The 8,089-nt window shown below is 35.9% G+C and overlaps 1 long non-coding RNA gene across 1 annotated transcript in view; it reads left to right on the top strand.

Annotated features, from left to right (window-relative positions):
- Positions 1 to 6,429: 6,429 nt before the first annotated feature.
- Positions 6,430 to 8,089, top strand: part of LOC125173974 (uncharacterized) — a 68,165-nt gene continuing 66,505 nt past the window's right edge. The window contains exons 1-2 of the long non-coding RNA XR_007155207.1: positions 6,430 to 6,527; positions 7,247 to 7,391. This is a non-coding gene — a long non-coding RNA (uncharacterized LOC125173974). The remainder of the gene's footprint in view (positions 6,528 to 7,246; positions 7,392 to 8,089) is intronic.

Here is an 8,089-nt window from a genome sequence, read left to right as displayed (position 1 = left end):
GGAAATATTCTAAAACTAGTTAGTGCTGATACTAGAAGAATATAAGAAAATTATAACAAAGTAGATTAAAGCTACTACAAAATATTTTAAAATAAATTTCAAGAAATTAAGAGAATACCATAAGAATCAAAATAATAGCATATATTAGAATTAGATAAACTTATAATGAGGTGGTTGGAGAAAAAGAGTAATTTGAAAGAGTATACTGGAAGAATTTAGGTAAGTTTAAAAAATTAAAACTAATTTCAGAAACGAAACTTTAATTATAAAAGTAGAAAACTGTTTAGACATCCAGGCTCCAGATAACCTAGCAGCTTTTATAAAGCAGATATTATAGGGTGTAAGAAAAAATAGATATAGAATACAGACTGATAGGAGACTCTAACACATCTCTCTCAACTGAAGACAGATGAAGTGGACAAAATATTAGTGATAATATAAAAAACTTAACAGCTGTAGGGTAGCAGAATACATTACCCAAAAATATGTCACTTTGATGTAAGAATTATTTTGAGCTGAAAGCAGGTGACAAGAAACAGACACACGAAAAGCTCTCTGTTCTCTCCCTATTTGCCAAAAACAGGACTATATTTTTTAAAGATGCCCCCCGCCACTACTGCTCACCTCTCTACCAAGAAGGACAAATGTTAATCACTGGCTACAAATTAAGACTTTTTAAGGGCCAGTAATATATATATAATATATTATCCAGTGAACTCCAGTTCTAGAAATTAAACTTTCTTTTCAAAATGCATAATGAACACTCATTAGAAAAATATTACCAAATGACCATATCTCAGGCTAGAAGGAATATCCCATATTTCAAAACATGTAATTTAAATAGTGTTCTATCACTACTGTGTAATAACACCAGATGTTATTTTAAAACAAGTCTTTTCCACTGTAATAATAATAATAATAAAACCATACATACTCTATTTGACAATTCATTTGTCATCCAAGAATAAATTAAAAATTTGAAATTTACTGATAATAAGACATGACACAGAAGCAATGAGATAGATCAAAAGTATTTAGTAAAGGAAAAATCTCAGCATTAAAACCAAACAAAAATTAATAAAACATTAAACCTAAAAGTTGAAGAAGAAGAATAAAGTCCACAGAAATAAAGTACAAAGAATAAGGTAATAAGATAAAAGGATACATTAATAAGTTAGAAAACAGGAAAACAACAGAACAAACAAATTGAAATATTTTTTGGAGGGACAGGCAAACTAAAATCTCATAGATAATTTAACTTCAAAAACAAACAAGAAAAGACAAACAACACAAAATCAGAAAAGATACTTTGTGCTGTTCAAAATTATGGAAAGAAAAACAAAATGACAACAAAAAATTAGCTACTCTGAACAAATATATTCAAATAAATGTTAACTCCTACATGAAAGAATTTTAAAAATCACTGGTAATAAAGATTTGAGTCAAATTGGAGACAGTAAGACTAGAGACCAAGATGACTATAAATAAAGACACCCCCCCCACACACACACATGCACATACACACTCATACAAATAAAAAGCAAATGTGATCTATGGCTGAGATGTTCTTAAGAAATTAAAACAACAACAACAACAAAAAAAACCTTTTAAGGTTGTCAATTGTCATTGTCAATGCTACTTAAATCATTCCAGAACATGGAAACACTAAGTAAAAATGTCCACAATTCCTTTATGAAACAAGCATAACATTGATCAAAAACCAGGGGGAAAAAATCACAGCCATGAAAGAAAACTTTATACCAAACTCCCTTTTAAATACCAATACAAAAAGCTTAAATAAAATATTAGTAAAGAGAATTTAATATTCTTTTTAAAACTTATATAGCATTACACCACTGTTGCAAGGGCACTCAATATTAGGAAATCTATTCACAATTCATATTAAAATATCTTAGAAGAAAAAAAAATGATCCTCTCAATAGGTACCATCACGATATATGACAAAATTTAATACCCACATAAGCTAAATAACTAAATAAAATATCTGAACCCAATAGTTACCCTCTCTCTTAATATGGAAACAGCTGTTAGCTTTCTAACAGCTCAGAGCCTGGAGCCTGCTTCTGATTCTGTGTCTCTCTCTTTCTCTACCCCTCCCCCTTGGAAGTTCTGTCTCTCTCTTTCCTTCACAAAGAAACAAATGTTAATAATAATAATAATAATAATAATAATAATAATAAATAAAAAGGGATGTCCCATATTTTCAGCAAATGCAAACAGGCTAGTGAAAGCATTAAGAGGCATAAAAACAGAAAAAGAAATAAAAGTGCCTCTATTTGCATATGATAATATATATCTGATAACCTCCTAAAGGAATCAAGATAAACTTATCTAAAAGTTAAGTGAATTCTGTAAAGTAGCTGGTTCAGAAAACAACATTGAAAAATCAATAGCCTTCATGGATACAAAGAGAAACAAATTCTAAGAGAAGAAATTATATCGTATAACAAACACACGAACAGAAAAATAGATGAAAATATCTAGGTTAATATGAGATGTGTACATTCATATGAGCTAAACTACAAAATACTTCTGAATGAAACATAAATCCAAACATGCTGTGTTCTTTCTTAGGGAGGATCAACATTATAAAGATATTCTCCTGAAGTTAATTTATAAATTTAATACAATGCCTCCAAATAGTGGGTATTACCACTATTACATGATTGCAATATGCACCAGTAATGAAGCATAAGGAATACATCCTGATAATCCTACAGAGTGATTGCCAGGATTTATTGTTGAGTGAAAAATTTAAGTGGAGAAATGTGTCTTAATATGTTACTGTTTATTTAAGAAGATAGAGATTAGTATCAATCTATGCATATTTTTTAAATCATACTGCTAAAATGAATACATAATCCATATTTTCAGTGGTATGTATGGGGAGAGAATGAGTAGAGTGAAGAAGAGGAAGACCTAGTTTTTATTTCTTTTTATATATATTTAATTTTTAATCATGCAAGTATGTTATATTATTATACAATGAAGTTCAGTGTAATAAGCAGAGATTAAATATTTAAAGAAAAATAAAACCAATAATTCTAACTTTATATTGAGTACAAAGAACAAGTGTATAAAGGAATTTTGGGGGAGCACCTAAGCGGCTCAGTCGGTTAAGCGTCCAACTTCAGCTTAGGTCATGATCTCAAGGTTCCTCAGTTTCCTGAGTTCGAGCCCTGCATCAGGCTCTGAGCTGACAGCTTGGAGCCTGGAGCCTAGAGCTGGTGCCTGCTTCTGATTCTGTATCTCCCTCTCTCTCTGCCTCTCCCCTGCTTGCACTCTCAATCTCTGCCTCTCTCTCTCTCTCTCTCTCTGTCTCAAGAATAAATATTAAAAGAAAAAGAAAGTTTTAAAAACAAAGGACTTTTTTTCCTTTAAATGATTTTTAAATACATTAATTCATCTCTATACTCCAAGGATTGAAAAAACTGAAAAAATAAACTAAATATGATTTACTAATCTTATCATTAGTGGCAAGGCTGGCATGTTTTCCCTGAGACTCTAATGTTGATTTATAGGTTAAAATAAATGAATAATTAGTTTTATTAAATGGGTACCCAGTGGATAGCATTTTTTTTTTTTAATTTTCTCACTCTGTCCACTGAAAAAGCCTAGAAATAATGGTCAACCTAGTAGCACTGAGCACTTCTGTTCAAATCATAATGTACAAATTCAATTTCACTGTAAAGAACCAGAGCTCCAAGTTGGGGGAAAGAAATACAAAGAAAGTACAGAATATTTGGGCATAACACAAAGAAAAGAAGCTATCACAAACTACCTGGATTATAACAAAAGGACTCAGGAACAAACTTAAAGATCAACTCAGACAGGCATGCTGTAAAGCATCAGTTTGGATAATAACTTCAAAGGATTAAAAGCCACACTACGTGTTTAAATTTGTAAGTTTCTAACAATTTTTTAAAATTAAAATAATTTCTTGGTAAATTTGGAGAATGATAGGAAATCAATTAATTATCTTGAAAATGTTTAAGTAGAAGGGAAAACTCAGGCATTTGTCCTGCTTTTCCCACACACACTGTAGGAAAAGGTTTGGTGGCATTAAAATTTCTTTATAGAAACTTTTTTTTCTTTACAAAAATTTTTTAATTAAGAAGGAAGAGATGTAGAATTTCAAACTTTGGGATACTTAATGAACAGATGGATCAAGCAAAGTTGATATAAAATTTAGAAGAGCATAAAGAGACAATATCGTATATTAAAGACCCACATAAGGGGAGAAATTATCTGCAAATCGTATATCTGATGAGAAACCAGTATCAGAATATTGAAAGACTCTTAAAAAATAACACAATTAAAAAGTGGCAACCATTTTGATTGGATATTTCTCTAAAGAAGACAGACAAATGACTAGTAAGTAAATGAAAAGATCCTCGATACCATTAGGCATTAGGTAAATTCCAATCAAAGCTACAAGATACTTCACACGCACTAGGATGTTTAACAATAAAAAAAAAAAAAAACAACCTAGCATTTTCAGGATGTGGAGAAATTGGACCCTTTCACATTACTGGTAGTAATGTAAAATAGTGCAGCCATATTGGAAACCAGTTTGGAAGTTCCTCACAAACTAAACCAGTTCTCATATGACCAATAACTCCCCTCCTAGGTGCATAGCCAGCAGAGTTGAAAACCTGTCCACACAAAAACTAGATTATTTATAGTAACGTTATTCATAATAGCCCCAAAGTGACAAAATGCCAAATGTCTACCAACTGATGAGTGGATTAAGAAAATGTGGTATATCCACTTAATGGGTTATTACTCAGCCACAAAAAAAATTGAAGTATTGATACATGCTACAACATGGATTATGCTAAATGAAAGAAGCCAATCACTAAAGTCCACATATTGTATGATTCCATTTACATTAAAATTCCAGAATAGGCAGGTCCGTAGAGAAAGAAAACTGATTAGTGCTTGGCAGGGGCTAAGGAAAAGTAGACATGGGGCATAAGGTTAGGATATAAGGTTTCTTTCTGGGATGGCAGAAATGTTCTGAAAATAATATTTGCATAACTTTGTGTATAGACTACAAACCATTTGATTGTACACTTTTATTTCTTTGGTTTATTTATTTGAGTAATCTCTACACCCAACGTGGGAGTTGAACTCATGACCCTGAGATCAAGAGTCACAGGCTCCTCTGACTGAGCCAGCCAGCAGCCCCAGGGATTATACACTTTAAAACATCATTTGTATGGTTTTATGAATTAGAGTTCATTCAAAAAGAAATTTAAGTAGAAGGTCATAGAAAGAGTCTATGTATCTGGGTCTTGGGATTCAAAAAGTCACAGTTTATTGATCATAAAGGGAAAGTGTCAGGATTAAAATCTTTCTTTTCAATAGAAATGAAGCTCAGATTAAGGGACATAGTCTTCTATTGCTACAGATGGTCTTAAATTAGCTACCTATATTTTGAGTGATAGGTAAAGAAGTTCTGGTACCCTATTCCTCCAAAGATTGTGCACATTCTTAAACTATGCTTTAAAAAGAATTTAGGTTTCGGGCACCTGAGTGACTCAGTCATTTAAGCAGCTGGCTTTTGATTTTGGCTCAGGTCATGATCTCACAGTTCTTGAGTTCAAGCCCTGAGTCGGTCTCTGCCCTGACATCACGGAGCCTGCTTGGGATTCTCTCTCTCTGCCCCTCCCCGGCTTGCTGTCTCTCTCAAAAGAAATAGAAATAAACTTAAAAATAATAATAATAATAATTTAGGTTTAGTTACTGACTTTACACTGGCTTACAGGTAGATTTAAGAAATACATTAATTTTTTTAAGTTTATTTATTTTCTGTGTGCAACCAGGGGAAGCACAGAGAGGGAGCGACAGAGAGACAGAGAGACAGAGAATCCCAAGCAGGCTCTGTGCTGCCAGCATAGAGCCTGACAAGGGGCGGGGGGTGGGGAGGCTGGAATTTACCAAACCCTGAGCTGGTGACCTGAGAGAAAACCGAGAGTGATGCTTAAGGGACTGAGCCACCCAGCCCCACAGAAATACATTAATATTTTTTAATGTTAAAAATATGTAAACAGCATGCAACTGCGTAACACTGAAGAAGGGAATTGGGTTCCTATCAGGCAAGAAAGCTCGGGAAGCCATGCTACTCTGGAATCCGACCTACCCTCTACGTCCCTTTCCAAATGGCACTATGTTATTTTGGTTATCCGGTCCTCGTCCACCGTCGTGGACCGTTTTAAATTGTAAACGTCTCCACACCTCAGTGTGGGACTTGTTCGGTAACTAATAACAACAAACACGGACTCACTCAGATCGCAGGCGCGGCTGCTCCAAGGCTGACGGGAACCTTCTGCAGCGCATGCGCCCTGGTACTTAACAGGTTCCGAGAATTTCCAAAGGACGCAGGTCAGCCTGGCCTTAGCAAGTTTGAGCGACATCCGCCGGACTGTGGCGTCCTCTGGTGTCTCTGTTGCTGGAGCGAGTCCCAATGAGTTCCCATCTCCGCCGCAGACACTTTAAGATTAGTAAGTGTGTCTCCTTCAAATATTCTCCAGGAGCTTTTCAAAGGTGTTTTTGCGCTGGGTCGTGGGGCAAGTGAGTCCTTGCATGGGCCCTTTAAGAGGAGGTTCTCCTTTCCCTACAGCCTGTGGTTTTCCTATAGAGAATCCCCCTTTGTCTTCAGAACCAGGAGTTTGGGTGCTCATGTCTCCTGTGTAGGATCTAGGGATTGGGGTGCCTGATGTAAATAAAGCACACAGCCCTTGCTTTCCAGGGAAGTCTTTTATTTTGGAGTTGCCTTCTGATTGTGGATTGCTACACCCGAAGTGTTTTGTCTGTTTGTTAGAGGGTCTCTCTGGTGAGACCCTACCTCTTCTACCTGCTTTGGATGCTGCCCTTTTATCCTTTGTTGTGGAGGCTTTGTTTGGACCAGTTGTCAAGTCTTTTCCCGAGAAAATTACTGCATATGTAGTTGTAAATTTGTTTTGTCCGTGGGAAGAGGTGAGTGCTAGATCTTCCTACACCACCGTCTTCAGCCCTGTCCTCCCAGAAATCGCGGGGTCTATGCTGGAAAGGATTGGGATTACGTCTCTTGGGGTGGGGTCTGTTGTGCTCCGTGTAAGGGGAAAATCAAAGGAGTACATGAAATGTCTCCTATTCAGAATTGTGGACTGTGCCAGTGATAGCTAGCACTCCCTAAATTCTACATTTGCCTCCCTGAATTTTCTAATCTCTTTGATATTAGGTTGGACCCTGAGAGCTATCCTGAAAAACGGACTACAGGCAGGTGTGATGGGTATCACTTATGAGAGATGGCAATTGAAAGCTGCTATTGGGTGTCTCCTTCAACCTTGAGGCTACAGCTTGGAGACACGTGTTTCCAATAACAGGTGAGAGTAAAACCATATATATGACACCTGCCCATTTTTGACCTCATGTGAGTGAGAAAGCTTTAGTTCTTTAATGTTTTTTCTTTGATTGCACTAACCAGTGAGTCTTACTTGAGTAATCCATAGGCTTTCAGTAACTCAACTTTATTAAGCTTACAGTTTCCTTATATAATAATTAGGATAGTGATTGTACTTAATTCCCGCAGCTGCTTTAAAGGTGAAATAAATCTGTTAATGAGCTTATCCTGGTGTTACCGAAACTTAAGTTCAGCTGCCTATTGCTAGAAAAGCCATTACTCATGAGGGAGTCTTGATTAGAAAGGAATATGAGCTTTATTCAGGAGGCCGAGGCGGGCCACCTGGGGAAATGGGGGACTCTTTTCCAAAGGTCAACTTCAAGGTTTCTGTCTGGCCCAGGGATTTTTAAAGGGATTTAGGGCAGTTAATCAGTAAGGTCATAATATTTATTGATTACGTGCAGACTTGATGGTGCCAGCTACAGATGTTAGTGCCCTGTGGTTGCTCAAGGGGGTCTGGTCCCTTCGTGCCCAGGCATTGTGTAAAGGGTCTGGTTTTTGTTTTGTGATGTGCAGAAGTTCTCTGTTCGTTCTAGAAAAGAATGCATAATGTATAGATATACGTAGGTGAATCACATGGGCTGAGGTTGGGCTAAGGTTATTTGCTAAAGTGTAAAGACA

The sequence above is a fragment of the Prionailurus viverrinus genome, chromosome C1, assembly GCF_022837055.1.
Source record: "Prionailurus viverrinus isolate Anna chromosome C1, UM_Priviv_1.0, whole genome shotgun sequence".
Classification (NCBI taxonomy): domain Eukaryota; kingdom Metazoa; phylum Chordata; class Mammalia; order Carnivora; family Felidae; genus Prionailurus; species Prionailurus viverrinus.
The sequence above is the reverse complement of the archived record's forward strand: the minus strand, read 5'-3'. Positions and strand labels throughout refer to the sequence as shown.